General features: G+C 56.4%; 1 pseudogene; it reads left to right on the top strand.

Moving 5' to 3' along the window:
- Positions 1–8,953: 8,953 nt before the first annotated feature.
- On the top strand, positions 8,954–9,975 carry LOC124088134 (transmembrane protein 60-like; annotated as a pseudogene).
- The last annotated feature ends 11,101 nt before the right edge of the window (positions 9,976–21,076 follow it).

Genomic DNA, 21,076 nt, shown 5'->3' with positions numbered 1-21,076 from the left:
TACAGACCAAAGGAATGCACAATCTTTTCAGTGAAATGATGTCAGAAAATTTCCCAAATCTAAAGAATGAAATGGAAAATCAAATACAGGAAGCTTACGGGACCCCAAATGTGCAAAATTACAACAGCCCACACAAAGTCACATGATAATGGAAATGCCTAACCTGAAAATTAAGGATAGAATTCTAAAGGCTGCAAGAGAAAATTATCAGATCTGTACTGGTCCCCAGCTGATTTCCCAACCCAGATTCTCAAAGCTCGGAGGTCCCAGAGTAACAGACACCACGCTCTGAAAGGAAATGGTGCCAACCAAGAATCCTATATCAGCAAAATTGAGCTTCAGGTTTGAAGATGAAATAAAACCTTCCATGATAAACAAAAATTAAAAAGAATTCACGGGCTGGGGATGTGGCTCAAGCAGTAGCGCCCTCGCCTGGCATGCGTGCGGCCCGGGTTTGATCCTCAGCACCACATACAAACAAAGATGTTGTGTCCGCCGAAAACTAGAAAATAAATATTGAAAAATTCTCTCTCTCTCTTCTCCCTCTCTCTCTCACACTCTCTCTTTAAAAAAAAAAAGGGGGAATTCACAACCAGAAAGCCTGCATTTCAGAATATTCAACAAAATATTCCATGAAGATTAAATGAAAAAAAAAAAAGTGAAAACCAGTGAAGGGAGTCTCTACACTAATGGAATAGTCAATCAGAGGAGAAACTAATTTAAATTAAAACTAGAAGTAAGCGGCTATAGTTGTTGCTCAGTGGTAGAGAGCCTGCTTGGCATGTGTGAGGCACTGGGTTTAATCCTCAGCACCATGTAAAAATAAAAAAAATAAAATACAGTACTGTGTCCATCTACAACTAAAAAAAAAAAAAGAACCTTAAAATAAATTAATTAAAAACTAGAAATAAACCAAAACGACCAGGAACACAAATCATATCTCAATAATAACCTTGAATATAAATGTCCTAAACTCATCAATCAAAAGACATAGATAGACTGGCAGATTGGATTAAAACACAAGACCCAACAATAGCTGTCTCAACAGACTCATCTCATAGGCAAAGACATCCACAGGCTGAAGGTGAAAGGATGAGAAAAAATATGTCACTGACATCGACTGTGTAAACAAGCAGGGGTTTCTACCCTCATATCAGTTAGAGTGGACTTCAAGCCAAAGTTAATCAGAAGGGACAAAGAAGGACATTTCATACTGCATGAGGGAATCATACATCAAGGCTTTCCAAAGATCTTCAAAGAACATTTATACCATGAAATAGAAAAAGAGGAACTCTTCCAAACTCATTCTATGAGGCTAATATCCCTCTGACCCTAAAATCAGACACAGACATATCAAGGAAAGAAACCTTAAGACAACATCCCTGATGAACATAGATGCAAAAATTCTCAATAAAATTCTGGCAAATCACATACAAAAATATATTAAAAAGAGAGTGCATTACAATCAAATGGGTTGGTTTTTAAGGTTGATTCAACATAAGGAAACCAATAAGTGTTATCCATCACATCAACAGACTTAAAAACAAGAATCGTATGATTATCTCAATAGATTCAAAGAAAGCATTTGACAAAATACCCCCACCCCTTCATGTTCAAAACATGAGAAAAACTAGGGATAGTAGGAATATACCTCAACATTGTTAATGCTATCTGTGCTAAGCCCAAGGCCAACATCATTTTTTTTAAGGTGGACACAGTATCTTTATTTTACATTTATGTGGTGCTGAAAATCGAATCCAGTGGCTCACGCATGCTAGGTGAGCGTGCTACCACTTGAGCCACATCCCCAGCCCCTCTTTATTTTTTAACATTTATTTTTTTTTTTAGCTGTAGTTGGACACATACCTTTATTTTGTTTATTTATTTTTATGTGGTGCTGAGGATCAAACCCAGGGCCTTGCACATGCTAGGTGAGCTCTCTACCACTGAGCCCCAGCCCCAGCCCCCAACATCATTCTAAATGGAGGAAAATCAAAGCATTTCCTCTAAGAACTGGAACAAGACAAGGATGCCCTCTTTCACCATTTTTATTCAATATCATCCTTGAAACTCTAGCCAGAGCAATTAGAAGAAAGAAGTTAGAGGGATACAAATAGGAAAGTTTGCCAATGACATTATTCTATATTCAGAAGATTCAAAAAGATCTACCAAAAACATTCTAGAACTAATAAATGAATTCCACAAAGTAGCAGGATATAAAATTAACACCCATAAATCAAGTGTGTTCCTATACATCCACTGAAAGAGAAATTAGGAAAACTACCCCATTCACAATAGCCTCAAAGAAAAAATTTGAGATCTAACAACAACAAAAAAAAAGAAAGAAAGACCTCTACAGTGAAAACTATTGAAGAAGACCTTAGAAGATGGTAAGGTCTCCCATGCTCCTGGATAGGCAGAATTAACATTGTCAAAATGGCCATACCGCCAAAAGCGTTATACAAATTTAATGCAATTCCTATTAAAAGCCTAATGACATTCTTCATAGAAATAGAAAAACAATCATGAAATTCACTGGGAATAGTGAAAGCAATCCTCAAGAAGAGTAAAGCAGGAGGCATCACAATACCAGACCTTAAATTACACTACAGAGCTGCAGTAACAAAATCAGCATGGTATTGGCACCAAAATAGACATGCAGACATATGGTACAGAATAGAAGACACAGAGACAAACCTGCATAAACACAGTCATCTCATACTAGACAAAGGTGCCAAAAACACACAGTGGAGAAAAAAATAGCTTTTTCAACAATAGTGCCGGGAAAACTGGAAATCCATATGAAGCAAAATGAAACTAAACCCCTATCTCGCCCTGCACAAAAATCAACTCAAAGTAGATCAAAGACTTAGGCACTAGAACAGAGACCCTGCACCTACTAGAAGAAGAAGTAGGCCCATATCTCTGCCACTTTGGTTTAGGATCTGACTTCCTTAACAAGACTCCTAAAGTGCAAGAAGTAAAATCAAGAATCAATAAATGGGATGGGATCAAACTAAAAAGCTTCTTCACAGCAAAGGAAATAATAACATGAAGATAGAGCCTAAAGAATGGGAAAAAAATCTTTACTACATGCACCTCTGATAGAGCATCAACACCAAAAACCAAATAACCCAATCAACGAATGGGCTAAGGAACTGAACAGACACTTCACAGAAGAAGAAATACAATCCATCAACAAATACATGGGAAAGTGTCCAACATTTCTAGCAATTAAAGAAATGCAATCAAAACTGTACTAAGATTCCATCTTACTCCAGTCAGAATGGCAATCATCAAAAATACAACAATAAATGTTGGCGAGGATGTGGGGAAAAGGCACACTCATTCATTGCTGGTGGGACTGCAAATTGGAGCAACCACTCTGGAAAGCAGTGTGGAGATTCCTCAGAAAACTTGGAATGGAACCACCATCTGACCCAGCTATCCCACTCCTTGGTCTATATCCAAAGGACTTAAAACCAGCATACTACAGTGACGCAACCATATCTATGTTTGCAGCACCTCAATTTACAATAGTTAAACTATGGAACCAATCTAGCTGCTCTTCAACAGAGGAATGGATGAAGAAACTGTGGTATATATACACAATGGAATATTACTCAGCCTTAAAGAAGCATGAAATTATGGCATTTGCTGGTAACTGGATGGAACTGGAGAATATTATGCTAAGAAAAATAAGCGGATCTGAAAGAACCAAAGGCCGAATGCTTTCTCTGATATGCAGATGTTAATTCACAATAAGGGGAAGGGGAGAATAGAGGTACTTTGGATTAGACACAGGGGAGTTAAGGGAGGGGAGGGAGCCTGGGGGTAGGAATGATTACGTGACCTGTGTATCTCTACATCATGTACAACCAGACGAATGAGAAAGTTGTATCCATTTATGTTTGATGTGTCAAAATACATTCTACTGTCATAATAGCTACTTAGAACAAATTTCTAAAATCAGGCAGATCAAGTCAACCAAATGAAGTCGGAACTTCGATAGAGGGTGAAGCACACATGGGCATATTTAGATCTGCTTAGGGTTCTGTGAGTGAGTCTGCAGTGGGACACAGCCGTCTCTACAGCACACACCGCGCTCCTCAGACTCAGGGCTGACTTTCTTCCTGTTCTGCTCTAATGATCCACCTGGTTATTTCTGAGACACTATCAAACCGACTGTCATGTGGCTTTAAAGTGGATTAATAGTGACCAATAGAAATAGCCATTATCATTTTTAAAAAATTTAGTAGTTGAGGGCCTTTATTTTTATCTATTTACTTATATGTGGTGTGAGGATGGAACCCAGGGCCTCACACATGCCAGGCGAGCGCTCTGCCACTGAGCCCCGGCCCAGCCCCATAACCATTATCATTAAAAAAAAAAAAATACGTGTAAGAGGAAGCAGAAGAGGGAGAGCCCAGAGGCAGCATGCGCAGGTCTCGCCCCTGCTGCGGCCTTGGAAGACAAGAAGGCGGGACCACGGACCTAAGATGCAGAAGCTGGAACAGCTTGCGAGCCTCCTGCCCCAGCCTCCCAGGTCTCTGGGATTACGGGCGTGGGCCACTGCCCCCGGCCCATGCTTGCTTCTGAGGAGATGAGAAGACGAGGCATGATCCCCAACCTGCAGGCAAAGCCCGGCATCTGAGGCTTCTGGAATCTCGGCCCAGGGACTCAGCTGGGGCAGTCCTGGGTGCCTGCCCTGGGCTGTGGGGACCGGCATCATCTCTGTCCCTTTCTGGGGCTCCTCCCCAGCCCGAGGAGCTGCCCTTGGTGACTTTCAGGCCCTTCAAGTGGAGCGACAGAGTCTCCCAGAGCCTCCGTAGGAGCCCAGCGCTGCCGACGTCTTGGTCTAGCACCACGAGACCCACGGGGGGCTTCCGAGTTCCAGAAACCTGCGTTGACAGAGGGGTGTTGTCGGGGGCGTGGTCACTCGTCACCGCAGCAATAGGACACCGACTGGCTCCTTGGATGGGTTGAGAGACCAAAGCTTCACACTCTCCCAGGGCGTTCTGTGGACCTTGACCAGTCCTTCTCAGAGCTACCTGGAAGTCCAAGGCCAGAAGGAGGAAGAGTCCTGAGGGGGCACAGCGTGGGGCCACTCGGATGCCCTTAGTCCAGAGCAGCGGATGTCCCTGCCGGGGAAGTCCAGACAGGCTCAGCCCAGCTGTGTCCTCCAGAGGTGCTCACACGGTGGGGGGCAAGCTCTGAGGAGGAGCCCGGAGGAGGTGAAGGCCAACGGGGCCAACGGGGCCAACGGGCGGGGGACTCAGGAAGTGGCATGGGGGCTTCGGGTACCGGAGGTTAGACACAGGGGTACTCCACCTCTCCACCGAGCCGCATCCCTGGCCCTTTTTATTTTTTTCTTTTGAGACAGGGTCTCACTAAGTTGCTTAGGGCCTTGCTGAGTTGCTGACTCTGGCCTCGAACTTGTGATCCTCCTGCCTCGGCCTCCTGAGTTGCTGGGTTTAAAGGCACGTGGTATCACCACCCCCAGCTTCCAGCTCCCAGTCCTTTTTTTTTTTTTCTTTAGTACAGATTATGAGGTTTTTAAAAATGTTTTTTTAGCTGCAGATGGACACCATACCTTTAATTTTTATGTGGTGCTGAGGATGGAACCCAGGGCCCCACACGTGCCAGGTGGCGCTCTGCCACTGAGCCAGCCCTGGTCCTGGGTTTACTGGCCTCTGTCACACACACACTTTCTCTTCTCGGCCACTTACACATAAATAACTGACGCGGGGGCACATCTGGAGGGAACTGACCGGCACTGTGCCTTTCTTCCCTGTCCTTGTCACCCAGGGGAAATCTGACCTGTGTACCCAGGCACCTTCCGCTGGCCCTCCCGCCAGATGCTGTGGGACGAGGGTGGACACAGACTGGGAAGGGCAGGCTGCAGCAGCTTAGTAACTGAACGGGGTCGCGGGCCGGGTGGCCTGGGCGGTCTGTGTGCTCTTGACGGTGTTCCGGGGGGACACTCTGGGGAGAGCTCCTGCCACCTGGAGAGAAGCCCTCAGGTGACCGTCTGCAGACGGGGGCGGCCCCCTGAGGCCTGGCCACGTCTCTGTTGTCGAGATTCTGTGGAATCTCCAGTCCCTTTTTTATTTTGAGACAGGGTCTTGCTGAGTTGCTGAGGCTGGCCTTGAACTTGCAATCCTCCTGCCTCAGCCTCCTCAGTTGCTGGGAAGACAGGCTGAACCACGGAGTCTGGTCCAGTTCTATTTCTTGACCGAGTTGTGGCAATCGCTTCACGGTTGGCTGACCTGTAACTTAATGCTCTGCCCCTTACAGCTGACGTCACCCCCAAACTTTAACGCATTGAACGTGGGGACTGGGAGTGGCTCAGTGACAGGGTGACCGCCCAGGATGTGCCAGGCCCAGGGTTCCGTCCCCAGCACCTCAAACAAGACAGAGGAACAGAAGGCGGCGACTTCCCAGGGCCAACGGTCCCCCTCGTCAGGAGTACAGACCGGCGGGGCGAGTACCGCGATGGTGTCCTGGCACCAGGACCCTGTGCCCTCCGGCCAGCCAGGAGGTGCAGGACAGGAGGCAGAGGCCGGTGGGCGTGACGATGGGTGCACTCTCCTTCCCTCCTGCCCCGGGTGGCACCTCGGTCCCGTCCACCCTGGAAGCGAGCTCAGAAGGACAGGTTCAAACCGCTCAGCGCCTCGAGGGCTGCACTTGGGAGACACCTGCGCCGGCCAGTGGGGAGACGGTCAGTGACATGGGGTGGCACCCCGCGCGCCCAGTGGTGTCTGCCGCACCCCACATCCCGTCCTGCAGGGCCACCCTGGGCACCCCGACGGCCTGTGTCCACAGGGTCCCTGGACAGGAAGGTGCCCACCAGGGGCCGGGCCCAGGCAGGGGCAGCACCGGCCACAGAAGCTCAAGCCCCTCCAACAGCCCAGCAGCCATGACAGGGCCCCACCCACGGCCTCCCCCCAAGGCCAGAAGGGCCGCTGGTGCGGGGGCCATGGACGGGGAGGGGCAGCGGGAACCTTCCAGAATGACGGGCAGCTCCGCAGTCGGTCTGCACACCCGGGGCTGCGGGCTCAGCCCTCGTCTGGGGCCTGCTCTTAGGCTGGGAGCACGAAGGCTCCAAAGCCCCAGCACCTCAGGAGGCGGGAGGCTGAGGCAGGAGGATTGAAAGTTGAAGGCCGCCTGGGCAGCTGAGCAAGGCTCCGACTCAAACAACAAAACAGAAAGGGTCAGGATGCTGCTCCTCAGGAAGGAGCCCCTGGATTCAGGCCCCAGTGCCAAGCAGACAAATGACAGGTAGATCACAGAAAGACACTGTCCCCATTACGTATATAAAACTCAAAAGGATGCAAAACAAGACTAGTGTCCCCTGTGGCCACACAGGAGGGCCCCAAACCAGTGTTTTATGGCGGCCTAAGGCAGCCCAGGTCCTGTGCCTCCCTGCTCTCCAGCACAGCTTTGTCCCCAGAGGCCCCCCCAGGTCTCCCCTCCCCTCCTGGCCCCCTCCCGGGGTCCTCTTGGTGTTAGGGCTCAATTCACACGTCACCGCCCTCCCACACACTCAGCCGCACCGCACAGCCACCACTTGGTCCACTTTTGCCTGCGTCTTCCTAGAAGTTTCCCGGAGGTGACCTCCCTCCTGCCCTTGTCACTGCAGAGCGCGGGCTAGGACAGGGCTGGGGACAGGGCCATGCAGACAGCCCACAGGGCCCCGCCAGTTCTGGCCGCCAGGGGGCGCTCACAGGTAAGAAATGGCTGCTCGGGCGCCTGGGGGCAGGAAGGAGGCTGGGTCCCCAGACCCTGCTGGACCTTCTCCTGGGGATTCTCACTGACGCCTGATGGTGACAGATGGGGACACTGAGGCTCAGAAAGGTCACAGTTTGTAAAAGCCCCCCTGCTGCCCAGCTACAGGTGGTCCCTGCCGCCCACAGGGACACTTCACAGAGGTGTGGGGGACTGTGGCCGGGTGAAGCCTGGAGCCCGCCTGGACATCTCCTGACCAAGAAGCCCAGGTCAGGGCCCGTCAGGGTCAACGACGCCCTGTTCCCGGGAACCCACCTCAAGGCAGGCGGCCACCAGCCCCCGGGGTAAGCTTGGGGAAACGGGCCAGAGGCTGACAGAGTGGCCTCCGTGCACCAGGACTCAGCAGGTGACCCCACACAGGTGCTGCCCCCTGGGGGGGGTTGGGGCACAGTGTGGGGAAAGCTGGCAGCTACCCCCACCCGCTTCCTTCAGCTCTTACCAGTGGGTGGAGGACGGGTCTATCCCTGGGCCAGACTCAGCAGAGAGCCCCAAATTCATAACAGAGCCCCTCACACAGGTGACATGTCCAGTGGCCTGGCCCTGGGAGTGGGCAGGGGAGCCCCTGTGCAAAGCTGTGCTCCACATCCTTGCTGTGCAACCTTGAACAGGCTCCTTACCCTCTCTGGCCCTTTTCATGCCCACATGGGGCTCTGCATGCCAACTCGCTACAAGAGTCCAGAAGAAGAAAAGCCCCAGGTTGTTGTTGACCATGTGAGAACCCTTCAGTTGGAGTGAGAGACCAGGACAGATACCTAACCGCTTTAAAGTGACCGATGCTGTGGCATCAGGACATTCACAATTGTACAACCTCTATCTAGTTCCAGAACATTCCCATCAGCCCCAAAGGAAACTCTATCCCCATGAGGGGTCACTCGCTGTACTTCTGTCCCCGTGGCTCTGCTCTGTCCGTGGACTTGCCTGTTCTGGGCAGTCCATGTAACGGGGTCACACACACGTGGCCCTTCATGTCTGGCTTCTTTCGGTTGGTGTCATGTTTTCCAGGTCCACTCACACTGTAGTCTGTTGGTGCTCTGTGCCTGTTCACGGCTGAGTAATACTCCACAGGTGGGAGGACACACTTTGCTTACCCATCTATTGTTGGGCCATGTGGGCTGTCTCCCCCTTCTGGCTATTGTGAGTAGTGCTGCCGTGAACTTGAGTGTGTAAATATTTGTTTGAACACCTGCTTTCAATTCTTTTGAGTGTGTGTACCCAGGAGTAGAATTGCAGAATCATGGGAACTGAACCTCTTTCTGAATTATCATGTGACGGGTTCTGAGTTTAATGGGGGGGAAAGTGTGGAAGAGGACAAGAATCCAGACTGGCGAATTTACTGATCTTCGCGGCCCTCTCCGCTCTCCGGCCAGCGGGCGCTGCCAGATACTAGAAATAACCACATTAAGTGGAAACTATGTTAAGCAAATTTTGGAGTGCACACTTGTCCATTGAGAAGAAAGGAAAATAGCAAGCATGTAAATGCCAAGCTGGGCTCCTGTGTCACTGATGTGGGGCATATTTTCCTTTTTTCAACCCTGCAACAGCCTCTTTAAACTGTTTAAATGAGAATGTCCTTGGCTCAGAGAGTTCTGCTTACCTGGCTCCTCACCTTGCTCTTCTTGATCATGTTGGTGTTGATGAGAAGGCACCTTGGAACTCGTTCCTCATATTCATTCCTGTCTGGATGTTTGACACTATCCTCCTCCTTGTCATGTTGATTGTGAAAATGGCTGGGCAATGTAAGTCTGGCTTTGACCCTCGACATGGATCACACAATATTAAAAAAAAAAAAGCCTGGTACCTCATTGCGATGTTACTTAAATTAGCCTTCTGCCTGGCACTCTGTGCTAAACTGGAACAGTTTACTACCATGAATCTGTCTTATGTTTTGATTCCCTTATGGGCCTTACTGGCTGGGGCTTTAACAGAACTTGGAGATAATGTCTTTTTTTGTGAGAGACTGACTTCTAAGTACATCATCTCATTTCTATTGCTGTTCAGCAAACTTTAAAGTGTTCTGAATCTTTGCAAGCTTCAATACCAGAGAACTGAGGGAAAATACCAAATGTGATTTTGTACTGCTTCTATAAAACAGGATTGACGAATCACGGACTTCTAGTTAACCCAAAACTGAATTATTCAATATTTGAGTTGTTGATATCCTTATTATCCCTATGTAAATAAAGTTTGTTTTTGACCTCATTTTTCCAAATGACTCTTGAATAAACTGTACATACAGAGCTGGGGTTATAGCTCAGTGAAAGAGCATTTGCCTAGCACATGTAAGGCACTGGGTTCAATCCTTAGCGCCACATAAAAATAAATAAAGGTATTGTGTCCATCTACAACTAAAAAAAAAAAAAAGTAAATACAGATCTTTTAATCTGTATCTTTGGATAGAAATTTGTCATGGCTCTGATATGACCAAACTAAATGGTATTTATGCCTTTAAATTATGGAAGAAAAAAGTTACTCAAGTGAATAGGGGTGACACTTCATGTTTATATTCAAAAAGAATCTTGAGGGCTGGGGATGTGGCTCAAGCGGTAGCGCGCTCGCCTGGCATGCATGCGGCCCGGGTTCGATCCTCAGCACCACGTACAAACAAAGATGTTGTGTCCGCCAATAACTAAAAAATAAATAAATTAAAAAAAGAATTGCAGAATCATAAGGGAAAGCTATATTTAACTCTGAGGAATGTCACTATTTTTTAAAATAAAGCTAAAATTCTGGCTCCTGGTCAAACCAGGAAAATAGTGCCTAGAAATTCCCAGCAAGTTCTTTGCAGTGAGCACGTCCTTCTGTATGACGTGACCCTTGTGCAGCAGCCTGTCCCTGCTGGACCCTCCCTGACCCCGCCCCCCATCATGACCCAGCCAGCCCTGCCTGCCCCCCAAGCCCAGAGCAGGGTCCCCACTCACAGTTCCAATGCCACTGGTGTTTTGTGACCCAAGAGCTCCTGGGTCGTTTTGTCTCTAGATTGGCTTTGTGCTGAGATGTAGCACAGCACAATGGGATTTTTGCTTGTTTGCAGGGCTGGGGATGGACCCGGGGCCAGCCCAGGACAGGCAAGGGCTCTACCACTGAGCCACGCCCCAGTCACAACACTCAGACCTTAGTGTGTGGCTGGACACAGTTCTCCCTCCGCACATGCTCAGATCAACACATAACCTCCTCCACCCTCCCCCATCAGACTCCCTGGTGCCGCCTCCGGGAGAACCACAAGCCCATCAGCTAATACCCTTGGTTAGTTTCACCCAGGACCTGCCAGTCCTTGAACTTCACAGAAGCAGAATCAACAGAGGGCAGTTTGGATCTGCCTTCTGTTGCTCAACATGGCACTTTTATGATCCTTCTATGTGACTGTGTGCGTTGGTCCCCCATCAGGCTTTTTCTTCACTGCATGCTACTCCAGCATACAATGATGTGAAGTGTTTGCTCGGTTCTCCTGTTGATGGGCATCTGGGTGTGTCCAGGGCCATCAGGAGCAAAGATGCTCAGGATTTGCCTGTCCAGGTCTTGTTGCAAGTGCTGGTAAATACCCAGAGCAGATGTCTGCTTGCCGGGGACCGGAGGTCTGAGCTCAGCTGCAACAGTTTTCCCAAACCTTTCACTTCCCACAGGTGAGAGGGAGCGTTCCGGTTGCTCCACGTGCCTGTCCACACTTTCTGAGATCAGTTTTTAATTCCAGTCTCGCTGGTGGAGCTGGGCTCAGGCACGTCCCAACCCCTCTGCAATCCAGACCCGGAGCCGCAGCAGCCTCCCGGACTAGGAAGCCAGAGGGGCTCTGACCACGCCCACCTCTGCCTCTGCCCTCTTCCCTGGCTCTGGCCACATCTCCCTCGGCCTGTCACCGGCCCGTCTGCGGGCTTCATCTCCACGGTGGCAGCTGGACGCTCCCCGCTCATTCTTCAGCCTGACCCTCCCGGTACCTCCCGATTCCTCCCGATTCCTAGCAAGTGTAGGGTCCGGGGGTCCCTGGACCTTGGCAGCTTCCCCACCCCCTGCTCCTCCCAACCCAGGGGCTCAGGAGGCTCCCCCTGCTTTAGGGACCACGGCGCGGCAGGAAGGGAGGCTCACCTGGGCCACGTTAGCCCTGAAGGCCTCCAGCCCCTCCGGCCTCCCCTCCGCCCCACACCATCAGCGTCACTATGCCCGAGGGATCCAGGTCCTCGCAGCCCCTCTCGGCCGGGGTCCCCTGGCCCCACTCTCGTCCAAGAGATGCTTCCGCCACAAGCGCAGCCTGCAGCCTCCAGACCCCAGGCCCCAGGCCCAGCGCACTGCGTGCCTGACCAGCCGGTGCCTCGGCCTCCCCAGCCTCTTCTCCTTCATTCTCTGGGGCATTTATCGAGCGCCTGCTGTGCGCCAGGCCCTGTTCGCAGTACAGGATGCAACTGCACTTCACGGTAAAGCTGCAGCTCTGGGGAGCTGCGAGGTGGGGGGACAGGTGACATCAAGAGCCACCACGTGGCACGCGGGATTGCATGGTGGCTGGGAGAACCCCGCTGCTTTAGTCAGCTTTTCCTCTGCTATGACATAGGGACCCGCCAGAGCAACTGTAGACGAGGGAAAGTTTGGGAGGGGCTCACGGTTTCAGAGGGCGACTCAGTCCACAGAAGGCCGGCTCCGTCCTGGGGTGACGCAGGACCTCAGGGCAGAGTGAAGTGGCTTGTGGAGACCTGGAGGCAGGGAGGATCCATGAACCAGACCCAAAATATGTACCCAAGCCACGCCCCCAGCCCCTCCAGCCACGCCCCAGCCCCTCCAGCCACGCCCCCAGCCCCTCCAGCCACGCCCCAGCCCCTCCAGCCACGCCCCAGCTCCTCCAGCCACGCCCTCTGCCCTCCCCAGCCACGCCCCTGTCCCCTCCAGCCACGCCCCAGCCCCTCCAGCCACGCCCTCTGCCCTCCCCAGCCCCTCCAGCCACGCCCCTGTCCCCTGCAGCCACGCCCCCTGCCTCCAGGTGCCACTCAGCCGACTGGATGGAGGCCCTCGGTTGCCTCACCTCCGACCCTTAACACCGGTGGCTCACTGACCCGGGCGCACAGGGACAGCCCCGGCGCCCCCGACCCGGCCTCGCCCTGCCCCCAGCCCTGGCCACGGGAGTTTGCTTGCTCTGTCCCCAACTCGGGGTGCGGGGAGGCCGGGGGGACAGTCGTGGGCACACGAGGCAGCGCCGCCCAGGAGCCTCCCGACGGTGCCCCACTGTCCAGGCCCGCGGCTCCCCCTCCCAGCGGGGCCTCGGCCACCCCCACCCAAGGGGACCCGAGGAGCCAAGGGAGCCCCGGGAGGAGCAGTGGCCAGCTGGGCCCCTCGAGATCAGAGAGGGCCGCCTGGGAGGGCGTCAGAGCGGGCTTCCTAGGTCCAACCGGAGCTCGTGGGCGCAGGGGTCCAGCCAGAGGCGTAATCGCCGTGTCTTCCACCAGTGTCACCTGAGCCCGTGCCTTCCACCAGTGTCACCTGAGCCCGTGCCTTCCACCAGTGTCACCTGAGCCCACAGCGGCCCAAGAGGGATCAAATTTAATTGTGGTTAAAAAAAATGCATCACATGAAATTGACCGTCACCTGTTTCCAATTATTCAGGGCAGTGGCATCAGGTGCCGTCACGTTGCTGAGCCGCCGTGGCCACCACCTGTCTCCAGAACAACTCTTCTTGCCCAACTGCCCCTCTTCCCCCTTCTGCACTCATTCCGCCCCTCCCCCAGCCCCCGGGGCCCACCATTCTTTTTCCTGTCTCCAAGGGTTTGACAAATCTAGGGACCCTAAGTAGAGTCACACAGCGTCTGTCCCTTGATCACTGGCCTCTCACTCAGCATAATGTTCTTGAGATTCATCGCATCATAGCGTGGACGGGACTTCATTCTTTTTCCTGGTTGAGTACTATTCCAGGTGAGGGAGGATCTGAGTCGATCAGTCACCCGCTTGCCCCCGGCAGGCCCGGGTGGCCTTGGGCTGCTGTGATCCTGGCTGCCCTGGTCAGGACTCTGCTGCCGTTTCTTTGGGTCAAACCATGAAGCAGAATTGGCTAGGTCATAAGGTGATCCTTTTAATTACCTAATTAAATCTGTAAATGTCGACACGTGACAACTGCACACTTCTGGGCACAGCGTGGCTCTCCCACACATGGGGGTGACATATAGTGAGCGGTCAGAGCCGTCACAGGCTCCGTCGCCCCCAGCACTGACCGTCTGCACTGGGAGCCCCAGACCCCCTGTGGCGGCGATTTTGAAATTCCCAGTTGTAGCCGCGGCCTGGCCCCCACCGTCCCAGGACGCACTGACCGTGCCCTCTCTGTTCCCTGACATGGTCACTCTATGTCCAGGTCCCCTTCCGCTGGGGGGATCGGCCCTCCCACACGGCCCCTGCCTCACTCTTGGCTGAGCCCCGGGTCATTCCAGCCACCGAGAGGCAGGGAGTCTTTCGAGGCCCATGTCGCAGAGAAATCTGAGGCCACATCAGATTTCAGAATGTCCCCTCCCTGCGTGGTTCCTGCAGGGCCCCTCCCCACCCGCCTGGCTGCAGGTCGCGGTTCCCATGCCGCCCAGCTCAGCGGCTTCCAAGAGAAACAGGTTGCACCTGGTGGGGTGCCCAGCCCGGCCAGCGGCCACGGGACGGGGGGGGTGTGGAGGCCGGGGCACATGGCAGTCCCCACCAGGCTCCTGCCTGTTCCAGACCCACCTTAGGGACCTGGGAGACCCCGGGTGTGCAGCGCTGGAGCCAGCTGGACCTGAGGGCAACCCGACCTGAGGGCACCCCGGCTCAGCCACTTGTCAGCTGGTAACGGAGGGTGTGAGCCCCGTTTGCCATCTGGGGCCTCCCTGGAAGTGCCCACAGCCACAGCATCAGAAGAGGAGCGTCCAAGTGGCACCCGGGGACCCTGCCGCACACCCAGGACATTCCTGAAATTGAGGTGAAATCAGCCATTTTTAGATATGCAATTCCACAGCATTTAGTGCATTCTCATCTCATGATCGCCACCTCCAAATGGTTCTAAAACACTGTCATCTCCCCTAGAGGACACCCTGTCCCCTTAGTGGTCACTCCTCACCCAACCAGCTCCCAGCCCCTGGCAGCCCCTGGTCTGCTTTCTGTCCCTGTGGATTCACCTCTTCTGCACATTTCTTGTCAATGACATCACACGCCGTGTGGCCTTTTGTGTCTGGCTTGTCACTCAGTGTCATGCTTTTGAGATTCATCCCTGTTGTGGCCTGGGCTGGGGCTCTACTCCTCTTCACGGGTGAGTAATATTCCACCTTGCGGGCAGACCACAGGGTGTTGACCCAGTCACCCACGGATGGGCATTTGGTGGCTTCCATTGGGGCTGTTGTGACTAGTGCCGCTGTGACTGCAAGGCACAGGTAGTTGAGCATTTCTGCCACCCCTTTTTGTGTCCTATGCCCGGGATCCCCAGGTGGCTCAGCCCCGGGGGCAGCGGCTGATTGAACACAGTCCTGCTCTTTGCTCTCATCGAAGACGGACCCAGACCGCGGCCCCTCCCTTGGCTCCGTCACCTCTGCAAAGCCCCCAGAGCCAGGAGGGAGGGCTGGGCTGGGGGGAGGCTGCGGGGCCCTCGGGGGTGGCCGGTCCTGGGAAGCCTGCGCCCCCCAGAGGACGGGGACCTCGGAGAAGCCACACACGACGGGCGGGCCCTGGGGGCGGGTCCTGAAGACCTCGCCGGCCCCCACGGCTGGAACCCCTTCTTGGGATCAGCGCATGGAGGAGACGCGGCTGGACTCCGCGGGTCCTGGTCCCCTTCTCCCGAGTCCTGGGGAGTCGAGCCCACGGAGCCCGTCCCCAGCCCGTTTCTATTTGGAGACAGGGCCTCGCCGAGCTGCGGAGGCTGGCTTTGAACTCGCCATCCTCCTGCCTCAGCCTCCAGTCACTGGGCCCAGGGGGGTGACCTTCCAGGCCACCACATCAACTTTAAAGGCCGAGGTGGGGGGGCATTGTAAAACCCAGGAGGCAGGAACACGTGTCCCATCCGGCCCAGATGAACCTCATCCCGTTGGACTTCTGCACATCGTCTGGGTGACAGGTGCGGTGGCCCAGCCCCTGGGCGATCCTGGGTGTGTCCTCCCCCCGAAGTGTGGGTCTTGGCCAGCGAGCGCAGGGCAAGGGCAGGTTCCACAGCCCCCACGTTGTCCCCTCTGGGAACCTCGGTCTCCTTCTGTGACGTAGGAGAGGGACGCTTTGTGGCTGTGCTTCGCTGGGGATTCACCCCGGGCCTCGGGCACAGGGCTCTGCTCTCCATCCCATCCCGGGCCCAGGACGGGGACACTCTGACTCCTGGCTTTGCACACGCTGTCCCCCAGGCTGGCCAACCCAGGTGAGCTCCTACATTATCCGCTGAGTCCCAGCCGAGAGGCCCCTCCTCCCGGCGGCTGCCCTGGCCTCCAGCCCTGGCCTCCAGCCCTGGCCTCCCTGCGGCAGAGTCCCGAGGCCACAGGGCTGGGCACATCTGTGTCCGGCAGCGTCTCCTCCAGATGGCGGCTCCTCGAGGGACAGGCTGGGGACATGGGGGGATAAAGTTGACGGATAAAGGAGCCGAGGTTCCTGGGGACCCCTGCCCCGTGGGAGCCCGGACCCCAGGGACGTGCCCCTTCCTGGACGCGCACCAGGCGGCGGGCACGTGGGGGAGGCCCGGAGGACGCACCACCTGCGCCCTGACCCCTGCTGGTTCCCCGCAGCCCCTGCCGCGTCCAGGACAGCCCGTCCCCTGGGTGTCCCCCGGGTCACAGATAAGGGCTCCGGGCCGCTATCGGCAGGAAGCATCTTGGCAGGACAGGAAGCCGCGGCGTGGGGCCCGCGCGGGCTCGGCCTATCCGCGGCCAGATATTTTGGGAGCCGCTATATAAGCCCCGGCTGGGCTCCGGCAGCTCCCGGGGGGAGGCTCGGACTCCACGTCCTCCGCAGCCCTGAGGCTGGGGACCTGGGCCGCGAGGCTCTGGAGCAGGAGAAACCTGGGCCGCCCTGATCCCCTCCGGCTGCTGGGCGACCCCAGGCCAGTGGCCTCGCCTCTCTGGGCCTCAGGTCCCCCCGCCGCCCCCTGCCCGGCCTCCTCTGCTCCTGTCCAAGGTGGACCCCCCCCGGGCCCCGAGCCTCTCCTGAGGTCCCCACCGGACACTAGGCTCCTGGTGAGGTCTTCCCACAAGTTTGAATTTCTCAAGTTCAAAATCGTCCAGCCACTCGCGCCCCAGGCCTCCCTAGGACTCCCACCCGTCTCCCCACCCCAGACAGCTGCCCCCCAAGCTCCCGGCTGCCCCCCACCCCTGGCTGCCCCCCACCTGGGATGTGGCTGCCATTATTCCCACTTAACGAGACGGGAATTGAGGCCCAGAGAGGGGAAGGGACTCCGCTGAGGCCACACAGCAGGCCCGAGGCAGCGCCCAGTGGAGGCAGCCTGGGGGCAGCCGGTGACAGGGCTGGGGCGAGCCTGGTCCCCACTCCTGGCCAGCAGGCGCCTCCTCCGTGACCAGTAAAAGTGAAACGCAGAAGTGAGAGAAGCTCACCGGCCCCCGGCCCTGCTCAGGGCTCGGCCGAGGACAGGAGAGGGGCAGGACGAGGCCGGCGGGGGAGGCCAAGCGTGGCCATGTAAAGTGGCCCCAGCACCTGCCGGCGCTCGCGGGGGGCTGTGGAGCATGCACGCGCCCCGCCCGGCAGCTGCAGCCAACGGGAGGGAACAGCCAGATAGAACCCAACCTGATCTCCACCCCCGGCCGAGCTCAGCCCAGCCGGGGCCTGAAGAGCCAGGTTAGGCTGAGTGACCGCTGGCAAGTTAGTGTCCTACTCTGGACCTCAGTCCCCCAGCCTCAGAAAGGTCTCCTACCGCCCTCACCTGCCCACACCCCTCCTCTCTCTCTCTCTCTCTCTTGAACTGGGGACTGAACCCAGGGGTGCTGAACCACTGAGCCGCACCCTCAGCACTATTTTTTAGGGGGGACAAGGTCTTGAGGAGTGGCTCAGGGCCTCGGTTGCCGAGGCCGGCTTTGAACGTGGGATCCTCCTGCCTCAGCCTCCGAGCGCTGAGTTGCAGGTGTGGGCCACCCCCGCTCCCCCACCTTCCCCCGAGGTCCCGGTGGGGCTGGGGGCCGGGACTGACGAGGCTCAGGCCGCTCCCTCTGCTCAGCCTGCAGCCCCGAGGGCCTCGCTCTCCCACCAAGAGCCTCACGGCCTCCCCACGCGGCCTGACGGCGGCTTAGAAACTCTGGCCAGTGAAAGTGGCCGCTCCGCTCCGCCTTCAGCCATCTGGAGCAGGTGACGGGGACCTGGGCTGTGCTCTGGGTCAATGCTCCACTGCCTCCAGGGCCTGCCCCGGGCACCACTCAGAAGCAGACACACACACACACACACACACACACACACACACACACGCCCCCCGTGGTCTTCTCTGATCTCTGCCCCATTTCAAAATGGCAGAGGCAGCTTCCCGTCTGCTCTAACCAGCCCAGAAGGGAGGGGGAAACCACCTCCCTCGTTCTGGAGCCTAGACCTTTAGTAATGCAATCCGTAAGCCCAGCAGCGGGTCTGCAGCCCCGTCTCAGGCGGGGCTCTTCCATCAAGGTCATCGATTCAAGATGCGGAGCCCATAAAGGAGCTCGGGCAGTGGCGGTGGGGGTCAGGGGTGCCCCGTTTTCTTGATCCGGTGCTGGGTACGTGGGGGAAGGCACTTTGAGAAAAGCCGCAGACTTAGGATCTGGGCACTTCCCGTCCAGACGTCATCACCTAACAAGGGGGGGGCGCAGTTAGGGTGTCGGGGACGCTGGAGGGCAGGTAGGTGACCAGGAGAGGCGGCGGGCAGGGGACGGATGGGGTCTGCAAGGGGCCTGGGGGGCAGGGTCTTCACCTGCCGGGGCCGCGGCATCCGGGTCCAGGACCCGCCCCGGGGAGGCTCTTGAATGGCGGGGAGCCGCAGGGTGGGGTGGGGTGAGCCTGGCGCAGGGAGATTCTGGGGGGAGCGAGTTTTACAGATAATTGTCCCAGGAACGTGACTCAGCTCGTGGGGACAGCTGAGGCAGGGGACAGCAGGGAACGGTTCCTCGTGGAGGGCAGGGGCCCGCGGTCACTCAGGCCCCACCTCCAGCTGCGCTCACCGAGGCTCGGCCTCCACCTGGGCCTCCGCCCGGGCCTCCAAGCCCCCATAGGAAGTCCTGCTTTCCCGACAACAAGCCACCGGCCACCTCCTCTGCCCTCCCCGTCCCACCCGGCCACTATGATGCTCCCCGTCTGCAGGCTCTCTGTGGGGACACTGGGCCTCCACCCTGGCTCAGGGGCCTCTGCTGGCCAGGGCCCGGGCTCCCCACACTCCTCCCCGTCCACCACCCCTGAGCCCTGTCACCTGGACCAGCCTCTCTGGAATCACCCTGTCCTTCTCTCTGCCTGTCCCCCTGGCCACCAGCAGGGCAGGACCCAGGTGACTTGTCCCCATTGGTGCTATTTCTGGCTCTCGACTGGGGCCCGGTCCCCAGAGCCAGCCCAGGGTCCCCGGGAAGCCAGGCCTGCAGGAGGCCGTGGGTGGGTGGCCCCGTGGTTTCCCTGGGGCCGTGGGCCCTGCTGGCGGGAGGGGGTCCCTCTCCTCATGGCCAGGAGAGAGCAAAGGTGGCCTCAGGGGACAAGGGGCACTGGGCGCTCCCTCCCCCCGTGGGCTCTTTCTAAGAAGTCGTCCATGATAACGTTCCCCCAAAACAGGAACCGGAGGGCTGCACCCGGGTTGCGAAGCCACCAGCAGAGCTGTCCCCTGTGCCCTGACCCCAGGGCTGGCCGGCTTCAGGGCCTGCTGGGTGCAGCTTGGAAAGATTTTTATGTAAAAGTGGTTGATGCAAATCCAGGGGCCCGGGGACCGCGGAAGGCCCCACTTCCCCTTTGCCACTCTGCTCCGGTGGCTGTCACCGGGGCACAGGCAGGAGGGCCGCTGGACACGGGGCTGCCCCACCAGGCTGGCCCTCAGCCACCACCCTGCGTAGAACCGCTCTGAGCATCCGGGCCCAAATCCACCCTGGTCCTCGGGGCCTGTGTGGCCTCCACGTCCCCTGCCGTGAGGTGGCACTCGCCCAAACAACCGGCAAGGAGTCTCTTAAAAGTGGGGACAAAGCCGGGCACGGTGGCCCAGGCCTGACATCCCGGGGGCTGGGGAGGCTGAGGCAGGAGGATCGTGAGTTCAAGGCCAGCCTCTGTGATGTAGCGAGACTCTGAAGCAAAATGAAAAATAAAAAGGGCCGAGAGGCGGTCAGCAGGCAGGCGCCTGGGTGCAGCCCCCGGAGCAAAGAAAAAAAAAACACAAAATGTAAAATTGACCTCTTCCACCATTAAAGAGCACAGTTCAGTGGCGTCTTTGTGACAATGACTGTGACACTGGCTGATCCAGAACCACTCTCGGGTCAGAGGACACCCATCCCTCTTGTCCAGCCTGCAGACACTGACCTCACCCTGTCCCCATGGATGCGCCCCTGACGGACACTTTATGTCCATGGGCCCACGGTGGCCTCCCACATGGCGCCTCTGTCGCTCAGTGTGACACTCAGCCACGCAGCAGCCGGGGTTGGCGCTTCCTCCCTTTCTGCGGCCAAGGGTGACCCAGCCTGGCCTGTAGACGTGTCCGTCAGTGGCCTGGGAGCCCCACGCAGCCCCGCACCCGCTGTCCCCGGCTGGGCCCGGTGGCCCTGGGTCTTGGGTCGCTTTCCTGTGTCTTGGTCTTATTTTCTTACCTGCGTGGCGCCGAGGTGGAGCCCGGGCCTCCCACGGGCCAGGCAAGCGCTGCCCGGAGCCCGGCCCCGGCCCCTCGGGTTCCTTTTCTTGAGACGGGGCCTCTTTGTGTCACCTGGGCTGGCCTTGAGCTCCTGGGGTCAAGAGACCCCCCAACCTCAGCCTCCGAGGAGCAGGGACCTCGGGCCCCAGGCCCAGCGAGCGCCTCGCCCAGCCGAGTCTCATCACCGGAGCCCACTGAGCTGTTTCCAGAACAATCCTTTCTGCAGACTTTTTTTGGGGGGCGGGGGGCAGGTACCAGGGATTGAGCCCAGGCCCTCGGGGCTGAGCCACCCCCAGCCGGGTTTGGCACTTTCTTTAGAAAGGGCCTTGCTGTCGCTGAGGCTGACCTTGAACTCACGATCCTCCTGCCTCAGCCTCCCCAGCCCCCGGGGTGACAGGTGTGCGCCATGTGCGCCACCAGGCCCCGCCCATTTTGCCATCTCTCCCGCAGCTTCCTGCGTCGTCGCGGCACTTGTTATGTTCTGAGTTTGGATCCTGCCACCCGAGTGGGAAGGACCGGGGAGCCCTGTGTTACCGAGGGGGGACCGAG

This window comes from Marmota monax, unplaced genomic scaffold (assembly GCF_021218885.2).
Source record: "Marmota monax isolate L192 unplaced genomic scaffold, Marmota_monax_Labrador192_F-V1.1 WCK01_AAM20220418_F8-fsc00021, whole genome shotgun sequence".
Classification (NCBI taxonomy): domain Eukaryota; kingdom Metazoa; phylum Chordata; class Mammalia; order Rodentia; family Sciuridae; genus Marmota; species Marmota monax.
This window is presented reverse-complemented; position numbering and strand designations above follow the sequence as displayed.